At 33.6% G+C, this 24,657-nt stretch overlaps 1 pseudogene; it reads left to right on the forward strand.

The window, feature by feature from the left end:
- Positions 1 to 16,536: 16,536 nt before the first annotated feature.
- On the forward strand, positions 16,537 to 24,036 carry LOC120205031 (annotated as a pseudogene).
- Positions 24,037 to 24,657: the final 621 nt, after the last annotated feature.

Raw genomic sequence — 24,657 nt, forward strand, 5'->3', positions numbered from 1 at the left:
AAAAATGTATAACAGTGCATAATTGGCATGAAGGATACCACAAATGAAATACATAGCGATATATTAATGGTATATAAGGTGTCGCTCATGATAATTATAAAGATAAAGGATCATAGGCACTTTGGTGTAATACATGTACATTACTTTCTCACTTAACGTACTAAGGCAATAAAGAATAATTGGGAAAAATATACAAAATGATAGGTATGATGGGACTGCTAAGAATAATTTCGATGATTGTAAAGAAATTTTGGTTTAACTGAGAAGGATTATTTGATCCTTATGGAGTATGCGATTTAGTTCGTCATTAAATAGTCATGATACTTATATATAAATTGCAATTCTTTACAATATTATGTCTCACTAAGTAATACTTAATGTGTGTTGATTTTACGCGTAAGTAACATCAAAGACTATCGGGTACTGTGACAGGAGCATCTATCATCAACTAAGGTTACTCTTATCAGTAACAGTAGGAAATCATGTTATTTTGAAAAATTACTGGGCATGTAATCGAATTAAGAAAAATTGCTCTAGAATGTATTTAAAGTAATAACTTTGGTATTAGGTTTCAACGACTGTTTTATTGTTGTATTAAATTTTTTTGGTTTTAAATTTCAAAAAAAATATGTTTTACAAATGATGAATTTTTAAAAGTCATGTGACACATATGACTGTGTACGAAAACTTATACGGGAAATGGGTGTTACAATAAGTACGTTGGTTATTTAAAATATTGTTGATTTCATGAAGTATATGTCTCAATCATATCTAATGGAGTTAAAGATCGAAAGAAAAATTTCATGATAACTTAATTAAGTATGATGTTGGATTTGTATAAGTTGTGTTTCTTGGACATGTAGAAGTAGTCAAAGAGATAAGAATTATATATATAAGGAGCTTGAGATATGTCGAAGATTATATTCCCTCTGATCAAGTTGTTAAGGATATGCATGTTATTTTTGGATTGTTTAGTACCAAGTAAATTTGGAGTTGATAAAAAATATTGACATAATTTCAAGGCCAATATAAGTAGAAATTGGAAAAGATTATGTATCATAATCAGAATGTGGTTATGCAAGAGTAATTTTGGTTTATGTTACAAAGCAATTAGAATTAAGGAAGAAATCATTGATTCATGATCTTGAGTTGTAATGATTGGGTTGTTGTGTTGAGAACACCACTATCTACATGGTGAATGACGTTATATCTATACGAATTTCTAAAAGTACAAGTAGGTGTAGAATTGAAGGAGTGAAAAGACATGAAATGGATTGAAAAGCCTTGAAGATTTCAGATGTGCTTATAAACTGCAAGTATGAAAGATTATTGTGGTGGCTGTTATGACAAAGCTAACAGATATTTATATTTTGAGAGTTCTGAATATGTACTTATCTTTAAAGATAGATAGTGTTTTGATTGTATAATTAAATTAGCCTTGTTGTTGGATCGATTTAAGAATCTAAGAGAAAATGAAAATTTCGTACTTGTTAAGTATATAATCGGTAGGAAAGGGAGAAGTAGAGACTTAAAGTCGGATGAATGTTTATATGTCACAGAAAAAGTTATCATTAAGTTGTTTGTTTTTTTAAATGATTAGCATGTTAGTAAGTTTAAGGAATGTATTAGATAGCTTCACCTATAGTTTTTGTAAAGAAAACGTCAAACACTATTAGGTTTATTCGAATTGAAAGATCGAGACTTAGTGCGACTAGATTTGATCAAAGAAATTATAGAAAAAGTGAAGATTATTTAAGATAACCTTAAGATAACCTTAAGGTGATATTTCTCAAAGTTTTGCCTTGGAAGAATTCTTTGTTTTGGATGCAAAGGAAAGCTCAGTCCTAGATTCATGTACCCTATGATTTTAAAAGAGTTGGCCCCGTAGTCTATCAGTGAGCATTGCCACCAGAATGGAAAAGATTTACATTGTCTTTCATGTTCGAGGCTCATGAGATAGCGATCAAATTCTTCTCACATCTAGCATTGTAAAAATAGAATTTTAATCTGACCTGGCCTATGAGGAGAACCAGTGCAGATTTTAGCCTAAAGTAAAAACTAAATAAATCATATGATTCTATTAGTTAAAGTCTTTGGAGAAATCACAAGGGAAGAGGCGATTTAGTGAATGTGAAAGGATATGAAGACAATTACTCATCTCTATGTACAGTTAAAATTCGAGGACACCTTTTTTTAAGAGCGAGAATTGTAATACCCCAAACTTCGGGTCAGTGACTAAAATGTAAGGATTTAAAATTTAGTGATTATTTTGAATAAATTGAAAAATTCAAGGATTGTTTTGGGAAATTGTTGTCTATGATTTATTATCAAGATGGAATGGCGTTATGGTCTTTTACCAAGAAAAGAATTTAAATTCATTTTAAAATGGTTATATATAACATGTGGGGAAAGAGAGAAAAAGAAAAGTCTGGAAGCTTGGCTTTCTTTCTTCTCTTCCACCTTATGATTCCATGGCTAAGGTAAGTTATGAAGTTGGTTAATTATTTTATTTTGATTTGGTTTTGGTTCTTTGGGTAATAGAGAAGCTTAATAAAACTTAAAGATAGAGTTAAACTAAGAGATTGATGAATTAAAGGTGAATTAGTAAAATGGGTTTTAAGGAATTGTTAGAAATGATGAATAATTGGATTCTAAAGGAATATTTGACTTGACATAGGTGTAAAAAAGAAATTTGAAGTGTTAGAAAGGCTTGAGAACATGTTTGAAAAATTAGTATTTTTTAGTTCCAAGAGTTTTATAGAGAAATTAAGGTGTTAAAGGGGTTTTAATGGATATAAGTTAATGGTAATAAGTGTAAATGAGTTGATGAATGAAGTTAAACTAGGAGATTAAGTGAAGTTGGGTAATTTTCAAAGTGAAATAGATGAATTATGGGTAAGGGTATTGGTACTGGAAGAACAGTTGCCGCTACTATAAGGTTAAAATTTAAGGAAATATATGAATATGATAATATCGATACTGATTAAAGTATTATCGATATGATGTGGAGGTATATACCAAGAGTAGGTATTTGTACTAAGTAAGGTATCGATACTGTAATTGAAATCTGATTTCCATAATGTCAAAATGGTATCGGTACTGAAGTGGGTATCGTACCATAGAAGAGAAGTATCGTACTATGGGTAGAGTATCGATATTATTCAGCGGAAATGTTAATTAGGTGTTTCATATCGCTTAAGTAAAAGTTATTTGGTTAGATGTTAATTGTGTTCCGATTTATATTGATCATGTTAATGGGTAGATTCGATTGAAAGCAAATGATGAAGTAAGTAAAGTATAAGTTGGGGAGTTAAAGTGAAAAAGAGTGCTTAGGGCTTAAGTGAGGCAAGGTGATTGCATTTTTATTTATGCTTTTAAAGTATGGAATGAGGAAGACTTGCAAAGAGTCAACCTCGAATGTTTTGGAACAAACTGTTTTCAAATTGTTTTATATTATAATGTTTTACATTGTTTTGCTAAATGATTTGGGTATGAATTACCCAAACTATTTTATATGATTTTGAATTATGCCATTATATGAGTATCTGGTTTATATGAATAAATAAATCTTTGAAATAATGATATGGGAAAATACTATAAATATATATATATACTATAATATATTATATGAAACATGTTCTATGTGAATAAATGCTACGTGAAATGAAATACTATAAGAATAAGCTCTATATGAATATGTGTTAGAGACCTTAGTCTATGTGGAATTATTCTACGCAATGATCTATGTAAATAAAAGACATTTTAAATAATGATATGCTAATAACGATATGGAATAAGCCTAATTATATTTTATGAGAATTAGGGGTATAGTTGGCATGCCAAGAGTCAAGGGTTCTATGTGGTCCTTCGGGACAAATCTATGTGGTCCTTCGAGACAATTCTATATGGCACTTCAGTGCATATTATGTGAGCAGTGGTGACTGCATTAGTGCACAACCTCAATGTACTCGTATAACTTGAGTTCTCAGTGATATACGTTGGGCCAATAGAATAAATTTGACATAAATTAACCAATGTAGAATATGTTATAAGTTATAAAGAGTATGGTGTTATAATATTAATGATTCTTTTGGAACCTTTACATAATTGGTTTATTATTTTACTATACTCAATATTGCCTCACTAAGTCATAGACTTAGTGTGTGAGTGTTTTCACACGTAGGTTCAAAGAGATTCGAGGAGTAAGTCGAGTAAGCAAGGGCATGACAACATGACTGAAAGATTATCAGATCAGAGGATTTTGAATTATATGTGTTTTGTCATTTAAAATGTTGTTAGCATGTACTAAAATGTTTAAATTGTAGATGCTCTGATATGTTACTAAGTTTTCATTTTTCTTTGTTCAATAAAAGTAAAAAGTCAAATTTTATACAGATTTTCAAAGTTTCCAAGTATTAAGAGTCAATGTGACACCTCAGATTCGTATCCGGGTCGGATACGAGTCGGGGGTTACATTTCAATATCCACCCTAGTGGATATGTCACTGAATATGGGAATAAAATCGATAACAATGGTTCTAATCCAACTTTTATATAAATTTTAGGGTGACGTACAAATAGTCCCCTGATTATTGGACATTACTTTGTTGAGTCCTTTGACTATTAGAAGTTATAAAAAGGTCCTCTAACTATATGACGTTGCTTTGTTGAATCCCTTGACTATTAAACGTTATAAAATAGTCACTCATCTGTTCATATGTTCCTGACTCGTCCTTTTCAAAACAAATTGACGGCCGTTTGAGCTGGAGGTTAACATGTTGACTGAGATATGATAGTCGTTTGAAAATTCTGAGATCAAAATTTTAGTATATATCTCAGTCAACAGATGAACGTCTAGCTCAAACTGTCGTCAATTTTTTAATGGAAAAATAAGTTTGGAACATATGAATAGTCGAGTATCATTCATAACTTTTAATAATCGGATGACTCAACAAAACAATGTCTTATAGTGGGGTGGCAATTTGTATTTTTTATCCTAAATTTATGAATTTAACTATCATTAGTTTTATGTTTATTAAAATTTTAATGATTCTTTATATATATATATATCATGTTAAAAATGATGTGTGATAAAATTATACACTACCATGCGTCATGCAATTACACAGTTGTAATAAAATATAATAGCAATATTTGAAGTATCAATATTTAAAAAAAAATTAAAAGAAAAATTAAATTAAAATCAAATATATTTTTTGAATTTTTAATAATCAATTTGATTTGAGTTTTCTTCTTAGTTATGGACGACATTACGAAACCAAGGGAAGCAATAACTTAGGTTGGACCGCCACTGACGAATATTATTTCAAAAAAAACTGAAGATAATGACTATTGGCTTCATTTTTATTAAATTTACCATATTATTTCAAATCAACAGTTAAAATTTTGATATTTAAGAATGAAGTAAATTAAGTTGGGAAAATCATCATTACCTTTATATTTAATCTGAATTAATCGATCAAAAAATCAGATATCGATAGTTATAAAAAAATATATATTCGCATGATTCCATCACTGTACCTTATATAATAAAAGACAAAATCTCACACCTTCTTTGCAATATATTAGAATTGACTATTATTCTCACCCTTTCGTCAAAGGACAACACTTAAAAATAATAATATTTGATTTTATTTATAATATTAAAATTTAACAAAAATTCAGAATAGAATATAAACAACTATAAATCATAAACATTCGTGCTCCCAAGATAAATCGATGTGAAGTTGTTAAATTTATTCAATTTAAATTTTTTTATTGATAATATATAATTAAATGGGCAGTCAACATTTAGAACTACGACCGTAGGTGCAGGGGGAATGGACCACTCAATCACCGAAGGGTTGATTGTTTTTATGGACAAACCATCTGCAGCTTACTTCATGTTAATCTTTTCCAACGATGTTTTCCTTTCACGTGTCCTTTTATGCTTTTTTCGTCCATTAGAGAAGAAAGTAAGATTTTATATTAAATAATAAATTTTTAAAATTTATTAAGAGATAAATTTATAAAATTATAGTGAGATAAATACATATTATAGTGAGAAGAAAGGGGGTTTGTGTTTGAAAATAAAAAAATGAATTTTTTAGCCAAAATTTTGACCTTTATATCGACCCGCGACCCGACCCATAGACCTAAATCCGCGTGTTTTTTTAAAAAGGTGAGAAATCCCATTTTCAGTCCCTCTATTTCTTTTAGAGATTTATTTTGAGCCTTGAAGTCAATTTTAACCCCCAATTTATTTTTAAATTTGACCTTCATGTTTCTTTTCTTTCAATTTAGTCCCCTTTTTAAAAGCCAATTCATATTTTTCTTTTTCTTTTTTTATTTAAATACTATATTATTATAATCTTTCTCCTTTGTTTATTTATTTATTTTCATATATTATATATATATATATATATATTATCCTTTGTTTTTGTTTTCATTTTTTTATTTCTGTTTTTTAACATCTTTATTTTTTATATATATATTTACTCTTTTATTTTATTTATTAGACACATTTTTTATGTATATATATTTTTTTTTATTTTTTATTTTTTTTTCTCTTTATCTATTTATCTTATTTTATTTTTTTTATCTTTATTTCATTTGTTTTTTATATATTTTTTATTTTTATTTTCTTCTTGTTGTTATTTATTTATTTATTTATTATATATATTATTTTTACTATTTTTCTTTATTTGGTATTTTTTTATTTATTTTTATTCCATTTTCTTTTTTTTTTATCTTTACTTTATCTTTTTTATTTTTTTATTTATCTTTTTTTACTTTCTTTATCTTATCTTCTTTATTTCATTTGTTTTTTATTTTCTTTATTTTTTTAAAAATAAACATCATTAATATATCTAATTTTATATACAAAAAGTTCATTAAAATTTTAATGATTTATATTGATATTTATTTAATTGACATATGAATAACATTTAAAAAAAATCAGATCATAAATCCTAAAAATATAGGTACAAAGGATGTTGCAATATAGTACTAAAATATATATTTTTTAATTAAGCTTTATATTTTAATTGGATATTAGATGAGAAAATAACCTCATGACCAAAAAATGCCTTATAATATACGATTTTAACCAACTTTTTTTGGATTTGCCAAAATGACCAACTAAATCGCAATGCGATCGATAATTCGCAACGCGATCTCCGATATCGTAAATCAGTTTCCATATTCGCAACGCGATTCTGACTATCGCATTGCGATTTTCCAAATTCGCGTTGCGATTTTCCTAATTCGCAATGCGAATACGTAAATCGCAATGCGAATACGTAAATCGCAATGCGAATACGTAAATCGCAATGCGAATACGTAAATCGCAATGCGAATACGTAAATCACAACGCGAATCTGACTATCGCAACGAGATTCTGACTATCGCAATACTGAATTTTAAATTCGCAACTCGATTTCTGAATTCGCAACAGGTTTTAGTTTCGCAACACAAATGTTTTGGGTATATAACTACGCAGCAGCAACAACTCATAACCTAAATCCCTAAATCGCAACTCATTCCATCTCCATCTATCACTCTCTCCGGCGACATCCGTTCCTATATCCAACGACATCCTTCCCCATCCAGCAACAGGTTTTAGTTTCGCAGCTTGTTTGTTTAGTAAATTAATTTACAATAATGAAATCATCTAATGTTGATCATGTTTGGATAGATTTGTGTTTTGGAGGGTCATGGGAGAATGTTCATGGTGTTTTACAATATTCCTTTACCCATGAATCTTCAACTAAAACTGTCATTAAAAAAGTTAACTTATGAAACTCTAATGTTACGTGTTGCAAATAAATTGAATTTAGAGCCCCTAAGTGGATTTAGGTTATCTTATCAGAGAAATGGTAAAGTTTATTTGTTAACCGACAATGAAGATGTTGAACGATTCATTGCTTACATTAGTGTTTCAAGTGATGATGTTACATTGTATGTTGTTGAACCTAGAAGTAGTGAAGTTGGGTCACTAGCGGGTAGTAATCAACTAAGTTTTTCAACCCCAGTTTATGGTGCTCAAAATTTAATGGTTCCACCACAATTTCATCACCAAACAAATATTGTTTCACCAAGCAAATATTGTTTCACCACATTTCCAATACCAAACACAATCTCAAACCCACAACCTTTCCCTAATCAAATCCCAATCAACTTTCAGCACCAAATTTCGATTTTCGTATTGACCAGTTAGACGATGATGAGCCAACAGAAAAAATTGTGAGTACTAGTCAGTATTCAAATTTGATCTTGGTCAATACCCAGACTTTGATCTTGGTCAATACTCGGATTTTGATGATTTTTCAGAAGAAGAAACAAACCATGCGTGTAATGATTTTGATATTGGTCAATACCTGAATTTTGATGATGAAACAGCCGTTGCCGAGGAAGATGTTGTTGATGATAATGAGGAGGAAGTTACGACTGTAAATGAACATGTTGAACATCCATTCTGTAATTCATATACCCTAAAGAAGAAAAAGAAGAAGAAACCCCAAAGAAAGTCCTCGAAGAAAATACCACGGGAGTATAACTGGAATATGCCAGAATTACTTCAGATACCGGAAGAAGAGTTGGTAAAGATAACAGTTGATTGTTACACAAAAATTATTCGTATCAAGAAAGATGATTGTTTTGATACAAAGGAAGACTTGAAGATAGCTTTTCATACGAAATGTGTGGAAGATGGCTATCAACTAAAAGTTAACAAATCAAGAAAAGATCGTTTTGAAACAAGGTGTATGATTGACAAAAACTGTACGTGGCGTATGATTGCAAAGAGGATAAAAGATTGCGAAATGTTTCAAGTTAGAACTTTTATTGATAAACATACATGTTCAAGAACCCAAATTTTTCCTCACCATAGACAGGCAAACAAAAAGGTGTTGGGTGGTTTTCTGGCTGAGTTAATGTTTTTGAATGGCAGGGTATATTGGACATGAAATTATGACTGACATGAATGCTCGGTTCAAGATTAGTATCTCATATTCTCAAGCTTGGAGAGCCAAATGTTATGCCTTGGAATTGTTGAGGGGGTCGCCAGAAGCATCGTTTGCCCAACTGCTGGCTTATTGTCACAATTTAAAGCTGAAAAATCCTGGGTCGGTAACTCATATCAAAACAGATAGAGATGGACGCTTTGAGTTGCTGTTTATCGCCATTGGTGCTGCGGTTAGTAAATCAATATAATTTTGTTGACTCATTTTTGTTAGTTACATGCATTTCACATTTAAATGATTATATTTCTTGTGTATATGATTTTGTAGATTCGTTCGTTTATTACTTGCATGCACCCAGTTATTATAGTTGACGAAGCACATTTAAAAGGTCAATACCTTGGAGTAAACTTATTAGCAGTAGCCATGGATGCTAACAATGGGATACTGCCAATAGCTTACGGGGTTGGCAAATCTAAACCTCTTATTCATGGACATGGTTTATGGGGCATCTTAGGGATTGTATAGGTCCTATTAGCAATCTGACAATCATATCCGATAGGGCAAACTCAATTGACAACGCTGTTAGAAGGTGTTTCCCAGATGCTTTTCATGGACTTTGTGGTGTTCATTTGTATAGAAATCTAAAATCAAGGTCTGTTGGTATAAAAAATCACAAATGGACATACTGGAAGGCTGTAAAAGCTTATCGGGAAGTGGATTTTAATAAGCATATAAACTGTTTAAGACGTGTTTTGCCTCAGTGTGCTTAAACACTAGAAGACGTCGGGTTTGAAAGATGGTCAAGAGTACATCAACTTGGAGCAAGATATGGTTTCATGACGTCTAATAGTGCAGAATCAATCAACGCTCTAAGTCGTCAGTCCCGGAAATTACCCATTACTATGTTAATGGAGTTTTTTCGAGCCTCTATTCAACAGTGGTACTACAAGAAAAGAAACCATGCATGTATTATTTCTTTAAATTCGTAACTTATCATATATTTTACTAAGTATTATTTATTTAAATTTACAGGAACATTGGAACATCGTGTTACACCATGGACTGGAAAAAAGATAATGAAACGTGTTGTGAAGTCAACGTCATGGAGAGTTGAACCATGTTCAAACACTTTGTTTGAAGTACTGGATAATAACTTAAAAGGGCTTGTTGATCTAAATGCAAAGACGTGTAGTTGTATGAAATGGCAAACATCTGGTTATCCATGTGGCCATGTTATAAAAGTTTCTCTTCATCTAAACCAAGATGATTCAAGCGCATACGCTATGGATTGCTACACTACAGAAGTATATCGACATACTTATGTCAAGATTGTCTACCCTATTCCACATCCTTCTGAGTGGGACATACCAGATGACTTACAAATAGTTTTGCCACCAGCCATGGACAGAAGGCTACCTGGCCGACCAAAAAGTCACGATCGTATACCGTCTAAGGGTGAAGAGAAGAAGAGATCGACATGTAGTCGGTGCAAGGAAAGTGGTCATACAAGGTTGACATGTGGATCATCAGTGCCATCACAATCATCTTTTCCTCTACCAAAATATGGATCCTCATCAAAATCCCAATCACAACCGGCTTCACCTTTTGGGACTGTTAACTTAGGTGATTTTTAAATGCAAACGTTGTATTATGTGTATATTATGTGTGAACTTTTAACATTTTCAATTAGGCATGTATTAGTAACTTGAGTTTGAACATTGCTATGATATGTTCAGTTGTTATCACTTATTAGACATTCATTTGACTAGCACAACGCGGAAATCGCAACGCGAATATGACTATCGCAACGCGGAATTGACTATCGCAATACGGAATTGACTATCGCAACGCGTAAATGACTATCGCAACGAGAGAATCGCAATGCGAAATAAAAATCGCAACGAGAGAATCGCATTGCGATTCTCTCGTTGCGATAGTTATTTCCGCGTTGCGATAGTCTGTTTTGCATTCAACATAATGCAGATTGAAATCAACAAATCAACTATTACATTTCAATCAATTAAACAAGCACAAATAATAATTATGTACACATCAATTAAACAAATCAACATTTACAAATCATCTTTTACAAATCAATTAAACAATCAAAAAATAATAATAAGAATTATTTCCTCATCAATTATTGAATCAACTTTTGCACCCATACATCCATTTCACGCAGCTCACTTCAGGATTAACCTGCAGAAACCAAACATTGAATCAACAACACTTTCTACACATCTAAAACCTACAAACATCAGATTATTGAATTCTAGCTACTTAACCAAACATTTTCAAACCAAAAAGAGTATATATGTTTAACAACACTTGCATTTGACTTACAAATTTTTTATGGACACTTTCATAATGCGGATGCAAGTAGGTAACGTCTCGCATATATTGTTCTAGCCATAAAATGCCGAAACCACAAGCCTACTACACCTCTATCTCTATCGGTGGGAGGTAGAAACTGTGTACTTCCTGTCGTCAAACACTCCAAGCACATGCATACGAGAGGACCACAATCCCCTCTGGCTTCCTTCGTTTGTTGTGGCGTGGTCTCGTCTCTGATAACTGTAACATTGAACTTCTTTGGCTTCTTGTTTCCAGAATTAGTTCAATAATTAATTGCGTCCAAGAATTTAGCCAAATAAGAGCTCCATCCCTTAATAATATCTCTCAAATCAGACAATGATATGTAATTTATCATGCTGTCATATACTATTGTCTTTAGGGATGTGAGCTGAAGCTCGACGAGAAGCAAATGAGTACGTTCCAAAACAGGGATAAACACCTGCATCGAAATGTAATAATTTAAATTGCGCACTTATTTATGAACACCTTTAAAATATTTAAACAAATAAATACTAACCTTATCGACCTCCCACCATGCAGGATAAAGTTTAGCTTGTCCATTAGCCAACACATATGATTCATGTCGTTGATTGTTCAAGTGAACTACGTGAAAAGACGTCGGCATAATTGTATATCGTGTTTTTTTTATATTTTTCTTCAATTTCCTTACAATTAGAAGACGTGTCACCCATGCATCAATATGCTGTTTTACAAAAAAAGACATATATTAGTGAATTACATAAATTTTTAAAAAAATTAATCAAACTGAAATATAAGAAGAAATATAAGACTTACCCCCGCATCGAAATAGCCGTTGTCTTCAACCCCTAATAATACACCCCACCAAGACCGTTCAATCAACAAATGCATATCATCGTTGAGTTTGTATATGTCAGCGTAACACCCTTGGCTCCGCTCATGTAGATAAAAATCAACTGTGGTCTTAGCCTAAAGGGTATTATCCAGAATTGTTTCCGGTAGTTGTTTCCTCTCCACTTCATCTACCGGAATGGTACTGGCCGGTAACTTATACGAAAGCCAACAGTCATCCATCATGTCTGGCACGTGAGGGGGCTTCTCAATAATTCGATATATTACGCCGTGTGAATCGGGCTCTAGAATGTTGGGAGGGACCTCTTCAACGATGACAGTGGCCTCTTGAACGGTGGGAGGGGACTCTTGAGGGATGAGGGGCCTCTTGAACGATAAGGGAGGCCTCTTGAACGATGACAGGTGAGTCGGGCTTTTTCTTACAGATTCTTCGCACTATTGGGGTGAACGGAGACGTAATGGCACGTGCACGCCGTCTGATGCGTGAACTTCTTCTTGCAAGAAAAACCCGACGTAGAGCATCCACCTTAGCGGGCCGCTAAAAATAAATTAATACATAAATCAATAAATAAACAGACATGATATTAAACAGTGAAAACAAAGACAAATATATTTCAAACTTGCACGGTATTCTCCCAAGTCATTATTATATCATTGTTCACAAAATGCATCAGATAACATTCCAGAAGTAAGCACTTATATAAACATTTAAAAGGACAACATATAGGTTTAGTGCAGGTTCAATGACAACATAAAGAGTAGTAGTTTATTCTTGAAACTTAAATTTTCAACACTGTGAAGTTAGTATTTGTCTTTTGGTTGAAGTAATGCAATTCATTCAAGTTTCAATTTGCAGAAGAAGACTATCGCAACGCGAAAATGACTATCGCAACGCGAAAATAACTATCGCAATGCGAATTTGACTATCGCAATGCGAATTTGACTATCGCAACGAGAGAATCGCAATGCGCGAAAATGACTATCGCAACGCGAAAATGACTATCGCAATGCGAAAATGACTATCGCAATGTGAATTTGACTATCGCAACGAGAGAATCGCAATGCGATTTTCATTTCGCATTGCGATTCTTTCGTTGCGATAGTCAAATTCGCATTGCGATAGTCATTTTCGCGTTGCAATTTTGTTGTTGCGATTTTCATTTCGTATTGCGATTCTCTCATTGCGATAGTCATTTTCGCGTTGCGATAGTCATTTTCGCATTGCGATAGTAAACTATTCTTCTTCTGCAAATTGAAACTTGAATGGATTGCATTACTTCAACCAAAAGAAAACCAAAAACAAATACTAACTTCACAGGGTTAAAGAATAAACAGTTAAACAGTATTGGCAGCAACCGAATGAATTTACTAAGCAATCTAAGTGAAATTATGAGTAAATTTATCATCAAGTTAAATATGAAAAATATTAAACTTACCTCGTTGCGTAGAGTATGAACCTCGTTATGCAACGATGCTACAATCTCACGTAGAGCTGCTACCTCACCACGTAAAGTAGACACCTCAACACGCCATGCACCATTGTCATCGTGTAATGTATCGACCTCCTCACGCAAGGCATTGACCTCATTACGTAACTCCCCTAACTCATCCCGTGGAGGTGGAGAACAGGGAGATAAACATCGTGGCATCTTTGCTGGTCGCCTATCATGAGGTGATGGTGGAGAAGAGGCTCGATGATGTGACAGAATAGGTGATGGCTCTCGTTGTGGAGGTGTATATTTGGGTCGATCAGGTGATGGCTCTGGGTGAGGTGATGGCTCTCGAAGTGGTGGCTGCTCATCATCAGTGCCATCAAAAAAACGCTTACTAGCTTGCCACCAATCAGTGGCAAGCTCAGCTTCCGTGGGTGTCAGCCTCTGTAATGGAGTGTTGGCCTCCTAACAATATAAAAGCTAAAACAAAGTTAAACGTGTACTAGTAATAACTTGTTTATAAACATATGGTAGTATTTGTGTTAGCTTACATTATTTATTGTAGTATACGGTAGTAAATCTTCCCATTGCTGCAAGGACCGTTTCCTCTTCCAGGAAATAGCCCTAGGAATATCATTAGAAGTTTTTAATGCATATGTCTGCATGGCGGGAAAGGCCTCAAATATCCAAATCTACAAACAATATAATAACAAACATTAGTAATTGTTAAAGAATTAATTATAATTTTGGAAACATTATATAAAAATTATTACCTTAAAGGCCCAAATAAAGCCTGACAAAGTGTATTTGGAACCATTGCCATGCAAACTTTTTCGATCATCAAAGGCATACGATAACTTATTCCATGTAGCTTTCCATAGATACGAACCCCACGAAAATATGTTCCATGCATTTAGGTCCTCTACCAATTTAATTAGATCATTAGGAATAGGTTGTCGGGCCTCTCTACCTAAAAAGCCGGCTTGCAAAAGTATTAGAAGGCATACTCGGACAACATCGACGTCATCCATCCGAGTAAAACCATCTTTCTTATTCAATAATCTCGTCAAGTCTTCCACATGTAAATTCGACAGCTCAGGAAAAACCCGGGAAAACCATGATAGGTGGGTAATATGTCTAGTGTACCGATCTACATCATCGTGTCCGAAGCATAGACCGGTGATTAAGCAAAACTCCTCCCGCCCAAAACACGTATATGCCGGTGGAAAATCAAACCATATCTCTTCATCACGACGTTGTATAGTCTCTAGTAGATCGCTAGTCATGGTTTGAAGAAATAGATGGGTCAACATAGCATCTCCACCCGGATGTTGTACTTTTAGCCATGGCCCGAAGCAAGTATCCTCAAATATTTTTCTTTGTGCAGGTGAAAGCTTCGACGCAATTGTTTTGGCCAGGCTTACTTTATTTCTTAAGGTCCATTGAGCCGAATAAAAGTTCTGCAAAAACAATAAACATACCAAGTTAGATATACCAAAAACTACACTGTGAAGATATAACAAGAACAATAAACATAAAGAGTAGTAGTTTATTCTTCAAACTTAAATTTGCAACACTGTGAATTTAGTATTTGTCTTTGTTTTTTTGTTGAAGTAATGCAATTCATTCAAGTTTCAATTTGCAGAAGAAGAATAGTTTCTGAAACTTAAAATCGCAACACGAAAATGAAAATCGCAACACGAAAATGACTATCGCAACGCGAAATGAAAATCACAACGACAGAATCGCATTGCGATAGTCATTCTCGGTTTCAAATACTAAAATTGAAAGAAACTTGAATGGATTGCATTATTTTAACCAAAAGACAAAACAAAGACAAATACTAACTTCACAGGGTTAAAGACTAAACAGTTTAGCAGTATTGGAAGCAATCGAATGAATATAATAAGCAATCTAAGTGAAATGGTTAATCTATTATTGAAAACACCAGTAAACTTATCATCAATTTCAATATGAAAAACCTAATAATAGTGCAAAAAATTTCAAAATAAAAATAATTAAAAAAACTAACGCTCGGTGGTTGATTTGGTTGATTTTCCATTTCTGACCGTGAATGATTTCGCCGGAGATGGAGACTGATTTCGTCGGAGATGGGGCCGGATGTGATTGAGTTGTGATTTAGGGTTTTAGGTTATGAGTTGCGATTACGGGATATACTGTGGACGGTTCAGTGTTCCGATATATTAATATATTCGTGTTTGGAATTTGAAAAAAAATACGCGTTGGATACGAATGACGCTATGTAAATCGCATTGCGATAGTCAGATTCGCGTTGCGATTTACGTATTCGCATTGCGATTTACGTATTCGCATTGCGAATTAGGAAAATCGCAACGCGAATTTGGAAAATCGCAATGCGATAGTCAGAATCGCGTTGCGAATCTGGAAACTGATTTGCGATACCGGAGATCGCGTTGCGAATTATCGATCGCATTGCGATTTAGTTGGTCATTTTGGCAAATCCAAAAAAAGTTGGTTAAAATCGTATATTATAAGACATTTTTGGTCACTGAGGTTATTTTCTCTATTTAGATATTTGGATATTAAATCCGAAATTTTTGGGTATCCCAAATTTCAAATCGAATAATATCCGATATTTAAAAATACACACCCCTCTTAACATATTTTATAAAATATATTATTTTAATTAAATTAACTGAGTGTGTTAAACCCATAAATAATTATTTTAAAGTTTTTTTTTTAAATATCAAAGATAAAATAATTCAATAAATGCTTTAGTGACAAAAAAAAACGTTATTCTTCTTAAGTTTAAACAATTGTATGGGATGTATATATTATCAACTATTAAAAAAAAATTCTATAAAGATAATACTTTATAATCACTTAAATTATTAAAAAATAATAAAAGATAATAAATACGTAGAGAATATACAAATTACAAAATTTAATTTTATCTTAACTTTAGCTCCTTAAAAATCCACAATTTAAGTTAAATCGTTACTCGGAAAGAGTCTTTACTCAAACCAAATCAGTATCCAACCTCACCGGATTTCTTTTCTCTCACGGAAAACTCCGCCCAACACATCACGCCGACGGCCATTTATTTGCTCCAAACGCCACCGTTTTTTATTCCGTCATTTTGTAACCGTCTCTGCAAATTGTTCTACATAAAAGAAAACGAAATCTTTGAAAAGCGTCAATCCAAGAAGAAGAAAAATCAGTTCCATAAAATTTTAACTGCAACCACCGTGCTCCGCTTGACGCCAGACGTCGTCATTAACAGAGTCTTCCAATTCTTTCATCCAATTGAAAAAGCATTTTTTTAATTCTATGCATCCTTTTTGTTGTATTTCAACCGTATCTGATCATTCCCCAGTCAAAACTTTACCCGACAACGTCATCACCGCCATGCCTCCTCCTCATCTTCCTGCAACAACCGTAAAATCTAATTCCTCTTCCGGTCCTTCCTTCAGATCCAACTCGGTAAGATCCACGGCCCAAGTCATGTGCCAGTCCAATCAAAATCAGAACAATCAACATCGCCGTAGTAGTAGCGTGGATTTGAATCGGATGAGGCAGAGAAATGGGACATCGTTGGGAAGAGATGTTACTGCGGCTCTGACTTCGGCTCCTCCGCCGCAAGCGGATGTGAAGATAAACGACATCGTAGGGAATGGAATATCAGGAGTGCTTTACAAATGGGTGAATTACGGGAAAGGTTGGAAACCGAGATGGTTCGTTTTGCAAGATGGAGTTTTATCATACTATAAAATCCACGGACCTGATAAGATTGTTGTTAGCCAAGAAACAGAAAGAAGATCCAAAGTTATCGGTGAAGAGTCTCTCCGTATTATCTCTCGCCATCGCAATTCCATTTCTCGACATTCCTTAAACCGTCGCAAACCCTTTGGTGAAGTCCACCTAAAGGTTAGAATAAAGAAAAATAATGAATTAATGAGGAAAAATCAAATTAATAAAATTTGATTTTTCAATTCTTGATCTTTTTCTCAGGTTTCTTCTATAAGGGAAAGCAGATCAGATGATAAGAGATTCTCAATCTTCACTGGAACGAAGAGACTCCATTTACGAGCCGAGACGCGGGACGATCGGGTTGCTTGGGTGGAGTCGCTTCAGACGGTTAAAGATATGTTCCCCAGGATGTCAAATAGTGAGCTCATGGTTCCGATGGACAATGTGGCGGTTTCAACAGAGAAGTGAGGCAACGGCTGATGCAGGAAAGGTCAACGAAATGGCTATCCAAGATAGCGAACAGATTATGAAGAGTGAATTCTCGGCATTGCAGAACCATCTGTTGTTGCTTAAACAGAAACAAAGTCTTCTCATTGACACCCTGCGTCAGTTAGAGGTATGTGTTATAAGAATTATGATGAACGTTGATTGGTTGTTTCAGAACAAATGCATCGACTCCCTTTTTTTTTTGTAGAAATTATGAAAGGTGTATTTTTTAGATATATTCGTGCATCTTTGTGATTGGTGTTTATTGAATTTCACATGAAGGAATATTTTGATGAAATTTTGTTTTATAAATGGGGGGTTTAGTTTTCTTACTTATCTCATGTGAAGTTGAGCTATAATTCTGAAGCCTTTCTGATAACATAATTATGAAGCCTCTTGCTAATACTCTGGTATAGAAGTTGAGAGGAGTCTGTTTTAGTTACTAAAACATTGGTGGTATTGTGGTTAATTAGAGATAAAATAAAGGTCAGTAGCAGTGAGACATTGGTTGTAGTAGCAATCTTGATGATGGCATTGATGGTGTTGACAGTAGCAGTTGTGCTGGTGGTTGGTTCAGTGATATATTGGTAGGTTATTTGATTGGATGAAGCAAATTAGAGGTGTGTGGCGTAATGAGAAGTTTTCCTTCAAACTGGTAAAATTTTAAAATTCCTTTACTAGCAGTTGATATACATTAATCTAAGGACACATAAAACATGTATAATTGTCATATTTCTGTTTGGTTTTTTTTTTTTGGGGTGTTGGGGAGGGAGTTGTTTTCTCTTTTATGGAGTGTCCTTTTTATGTGGGTTTTCCTTGAGAATATCAATATGTACATGCAAAGTAGCTTACTTAAATTACTTATGCTCAACATGCTTTCTCTTCTTTTTGACTCTCTTGCAAGTGTACTTGTTTTGAGGTACACCTTTTTTTTCAGTAAAAGACTTTTCTTTTCTCTCTCTTCCCCCCCCCCCCCCCAAAATTTGATGGTGTATTTGGGGCCAAATGGAGCCGATGGATGAGAAACCTTTATGGTTTAGTTTCACTACCATCTTGTTCATTAAAAGATGTAGTTCAGTCCTTCTTCTTCTTCTTCTTTTGAAAATAGTTGATCCCTTCTTGGTAGTTGAAATATGCGACTTAAGTTAATTGGAAGCTTACTAACGTCAGCTTTGGCCTTTAGTTATTTCTGTACTAAAATTTAAGTCTTGCTAGTTTGTTATGAACTTGGCATTGCAAGGAGGACTAACTGTCCTCTTTTGCTTCATCTACATCCTGTAGTTTTACGGCCTATAGTTGGCCATCTTCTGTTTGAAATGGATGCAGTGCAATTGTCTGTTAAGAGAGTTACAACACTGCAAGAAGTTGGTATATTCATGAGCATGTCGTTATATGAGTAGCTTTTGCCTTGGGTTGGCTGTACATTAAAATTTCAGGAGCCCTGCTAGTTGTGTGGCTTATGCTACACCTTAAATTTGTTGAGTTTCATTGTACTTTGTGTCTATTGATTTTCTTTTTACCTTTGATATTGCGGTAACATGCATGTTGAGGTTCTTGCAGCCATTATCTGCTATTCTGTTTTATTTGTTTATTTGTTACCTTTAAAGTGAATGTTACTTATTTTCTGTCAACAAAGTTTTTAATTCTTATCTTAGTAATTTTTAACTCAGAATTTGGTGTTTTCACTTTATTTTGTAGACAGAAAAGGTTGATCTGGAGAATACAGTGGTTAATGAGAGCCAAAATAAGTTGAATGATCTAGGGACTTCTTCTATGATAAGGCAAGACAAGTCTAGTGGTAAGATTTTAGGCATTGAAACTATATATTACAACAGTTGCTTCCTTAATTTATGATCAACTGTTTCTTATGTGCTGGGATATGTGGTTGATGTTAATATTCAATACTTACAACTTGCTAACAGTCAAGGGATTTTTCCTCATTCTATTAGTCATGTGCCTGAGTATTACCTGTACTTATTTGTAGACAACTTATAATGCTTGTTAACTAGAGGTTCGTGTATTACCTTGAGACAGTGCATAGTTGTCTGGATGGCCGGGAAACTGCACCTTCCAATCTGAATTCAAATAAAGGGCTCTCTTTTTAAGTTGTCAAATGATTAGTTGATTCATGTCTCTGCCTTATCTTTTTCATTGCGTGTTAGTTTCTCCGTCTAATAAGTTTAATATTCTTTCCATCAATTTGAAGTTATTATTCTTGGCTCTTTGTCCCTTGTGCATTTCTCATTCCCTTTTTATGCTTCAGATGGACTGCCAGATAGGCAGGAGCTGATTTAGACATGATCTATAGTCTTTCCTCTGTTATGGGAGTCATGACCATTGTGCTACAGCTCATGCTTGTACTGTTCTAGAGATGACTTATTAAAATAGTTATACAGCTAATTCTTAGTTATAGAAATTGCTTATGTTATTCTTTGATTCATGTTCATTCAATCGTTGTTGTTAACTGTTTTCATGTCATTGTTTTCTTTGGTTAACTTTTTTCCCTTCTCTTTGTTCAAATTCTCACTCAGAAGGAAGTGTAACTGACACGGATGATGATAATGAAAGAGTTGATGCTGCAGAAGAAGAAACTGATGAAGATGATCATACTTTCTTTGACACTCGTGACTTTTTGTCATCGAGTTCTTTCAAAAGTAATGGATCTGATCTCTGGACATCATCTTTATCTTCTGATGATAAAGGTAATAATGCTGCTGATTCCGAAGACGACATCGATCCTTACATCAAATCAGTTGGAAGTAACTTTCCTTGCATTAAAAGGCGAAAACAGTTACCTGACCCAATTGAAAAGGAGAAAGGGGTAAGTCTTTGGTCAATGATCAAAGATAATATTGGAAAAGACCTTACAAAAGTTTGTCTTCCTGTTTACTTTAACGAGCCTCTCTCTTCTCTTCAAAAGTGTTTCGAGGATCTGGAGTATTCATATCTGCTTGATCGTGCATATGAATGGGGGAAAAGGGTGAGTCTTTGAACTCCACATGTTTTATTTTAGATAACAGAGCATTGGTTGAAAAATGAAATTTTCTAACACATCTATTTTATCTATCATCACATCACTTTCTTCTTTAATGTAAAGATTATACGGAGGCTTTACCTAATTTTCCCCATCATAAAAGTTGACAATCTGGATCTTTGGCCAGATTCCCCTTAAATTTATAATTTTCCCTCAAAAACTTGCAGGGGAACAACCTCATGAGAATTCTTAATGTTGCTGCATTTGCCGTGTCCGGATATTCTTCAACAGAAGGGAGAATATGCAAACCCTTTAATCCATTATTAGGGGAAACATATGAGGCTGACTTCCCAGATAAAGGTGTACGCTTCTTCTCAGAGAAGGTTTTTCCAGACTCAAGATAGTCTATCCTTGTTTTCTACTTTTTTGTTTTTCTGCATTTGCACAACATCATTATTCAAAATTTAAAGCATTATTAATCTTGCTTTAAAGGTCCAATCTTTGACTGAAGAATAGTCCCGGCTCACCAGGCTTACTTAGAGTGTTGCTTTATCAAATTCAATGTTCATAGAACTGAACTTAAATTATTATACATATACGGTTGGTTTTTAATTACCAATATATTTTTGTGGTGTATATCTCAAACATAAAAATATTGTCCTTAATTTTGACTTAGCACGATTTATTGACTTCATTTTACCTGGTTAGTAAAATGATATGAAATTGAAACAAGTTTACTAGGCCTGATGTCAAAGTTGCTGTACTGCATAACCTCTGCATGTCTAGTGTATTATTGATCCTTTGGTTCACAGAAAGGCCGATTGAGGATTTCCCTTTTTTGCTTGCCTCTCCTTGTTTCTTCTTCTGTTGATTCCCTTTTCATTTTTGGTCTTAATTCTCATCTAAAAACCGGCTACATCAAAGACCTTGTCTTGGATGGAACCACAGTAGAGCAAATATATAGGGTGTGAAGGAAGCCAGCACACTTATGAGTGGAGTTAATAGACGATCTTAAATATTAACTTATTCATTTAGGTGTTAATAAATGAACATTAATAGGCTTCTATGTACATCCCTCTATCATATTTAGGGTACCAAGAACAGTAAAGCATGCTGCTTGTTATATGTTTTTTCTAGAGTTATTTCTTTATCCTTATTTGTTTCTGCTTTTCTGTTATCTTATGAAGTTTGATCAATATCCGTTTTTGGTGTCAGGTCAGTCATCATCCTATGATTGTAGCATGTCATTGTCAGGGTACAGGATGGAAATTTTGGGGTGATAGCAATTTAAAGAGCAAGTTTTGGGGTCGCTCAATTCAGCTTGATCCTGTTGGTGTGTTGACCTTGGAATTTGATGATGGTGAAGTGTTCAAGTGGAGTAAGGTATAAGTCCAAAATTTAAAGAACGAATATGTGTATGTATTCGTGTTGTAACCAACTTTAAAATCCTTTTCAAGGTGACAACATCAATATACAATCTCATACTGGGAAAGTTGTACTGTGATCACTATGGTACTATGCGAATAGAGGGGAATCGTGAATATTCATGTAAGCTGAAATTTAAGGAGCAATCTATCATTGATAGAAACCCTCACCAGGTGATCTTTCATCATCCTAAAAAATAATCAATTTACTAAATTATATCAACTCATTTTAATTGAATTTTGTTTGTTCTATTATCCTCTTTTTAACCATCTTTGGCATTTATCAGTTTATAAAACTTATTGCATTTCAGGTACATGGTGTAGTTCAAGATAGGCATGGAAAGTCGGTGGCTACGTTATTTGGAAAATGGGATGAAAGCATGCATCATGTGAATGGAGATTGTTCTGCGAAAGGAAAAGGACTAGACTCTTTAGCAGAATCCCGTCTGCTTTGGAAGCGGAGCAAGCATTCTAAATACCCAACTAGATATAACTTAACACGATTTGCCATCACATTGAATGAGCTCACTCCTGGTCTGAAGGTGATTGGTATAATATTTTTGATTGGATTATGAACTAGGCAGCCATCTAATAATGCATTAAATGGGTGATGTGAAATTCCATTTTGGACTAAGTAATTTCTTTTGCATTCGTAATATACTTGTTAATATACATATGCATATATATAAACACATATCTAACAAATCCTTAATTACAACATTACATATGAAGGACACCTCCCTTGGGTGCTTCTAGTTTCTAATAGTTTGATTTTTGGTAATGAAGCTTCTTGGTCACTAAAGATGGAATTAATTTGCATCAATTCAAATCTATAAGAATTAAATAGAATGATTTTGAAACTGATGCACTATCTAGACATCAATTCTCAGAACTGCTAGCAATAATTGGGATATTGATTTTAATCTCCTTGATGCATTCAGGAAAAGTTGCCTCCTACAGATTCAAGGCTGAGACCTGATCAAAGGCATCTGGAAAAAGGGGAGTATGAAATGGCAAATTCAGAGAAGTTGCGGTTGGAGCAGCGGCAACGACAGGTAAGCATTATTTTTTCTTTTATGCATTGTTCTACGCTGGTGATGATGCACTATAGAACATGTAAAGGGTAAGACTTAATTACACAAACGTTTCAAGGTTTTTTTAAACTAACCAGAAAATGCCAATAATGTACTAAGAGCATGAACCATGAGTAGTTGGTATAACCAAGTCATGTATTCAAAAGTACAGTTTGATCATGCACTATAGAATTGGATGATATCGAGTTCTAAAATCTTACAATACTGAGCTGTATATAAAACTAAAGCAGCACGAGAATGTATTCTATGAAAGAACATATGTTTTGTCAGATTTCAACTCATATATTTACTTGGATTCCAATGGTTCGCCCCACCATTTAGACAGTTCTCCCTGAACTCTGATAATATCAATTTCACTTGATTTAGCCAATAACTGTATTATAGGTTGGTATTTGGTCTGAGTGGATATTTTTTATGAATGGGAATCAGGCACGGAACATGCAAGAGAGAGGTTGGAAGCCAAGGTGGTTTGCAAAGGATAAAGACAGTGATTCATACGGATATATTGGTGGATACTGGGAGGCTAGGGATGAAGGGAAATGGGATTCATGTCCTGATATTTTTGGTGAAATCCATTCTGATCACATCCTTGACTAAATTACGTATCTTTTTCCATCTTCATTCTTCTAATTTATTTTCTTCACCAGATGTGATGGGGCACACATCAACTCGGGTTTGCCCTAACAACAATGATGTAAGTCTAGATTAAAAAAGTTGATTAAAAATAATAGATTTTCCTTTGTCCCGTCCTTGTGTACCAGTTCAAATTTGATGATGCGATTGTTAGTTGTGTGACCCAAGACCAATATTTTTTTAGTTATGATTGCAGAATTTTAATTGTAAAAGGATAGATTTTGATACTGGAGAAATTGCCCCAAATTTAACTCCTAAAGCTATGTTCAAGTATAATAACATCTATTAAAAAAAAAGTGTAATAATATCAATATTATCGCTGTTGTGGGAAAATGGATCTAAATTCTACAATTATCTGCTTTGAAAGAAGATATATGGTTTAAACAACTTTTAGATTTTGGTCGATTGGTTAGAAAAAGTACAAACATGGAGGAGAGTGGAGTATGGTTACAAGAGTGTTATTCTCTTTTAAGATTGATACGAATATTTATGTTTGTAAGGTGTGTTTATTGGTGATAGTTAAATAAATATTACAAAATAATATTATCTTATAATTATCCTAAATTATTAAAAAAATAATTTAAATATAACTGCATCTTTTGCTAACGTTTATATGTTTTATCATTTTCTTAACATCTTATCGTTTTATTTTTTTAAATAAATTCAACTTTTATTCAAATTAATTAGATCTCGACTTTTTTACCACTGAATTATTATTTTGTTTTATATATCA

This window comes from Hibiscus syriacus, unplaced genomic scaffold (assembly GCF_006381635.1).
Source record: "Hibiscus syriacus cultivar Baekdansim isolate YM2019G1 unplaced genomic scaffold, ASM638163v2 tig00012076_pilon, whole genome shotgun sequence".
Classification (NCBI taxonomy): domain Eukaryota; kingdom Viridiplantae; phylum Streptophyta; class Magnoliopsida; order Malvales; family Malvaceae; genus Hibiscus; species Hibiscus syriacus.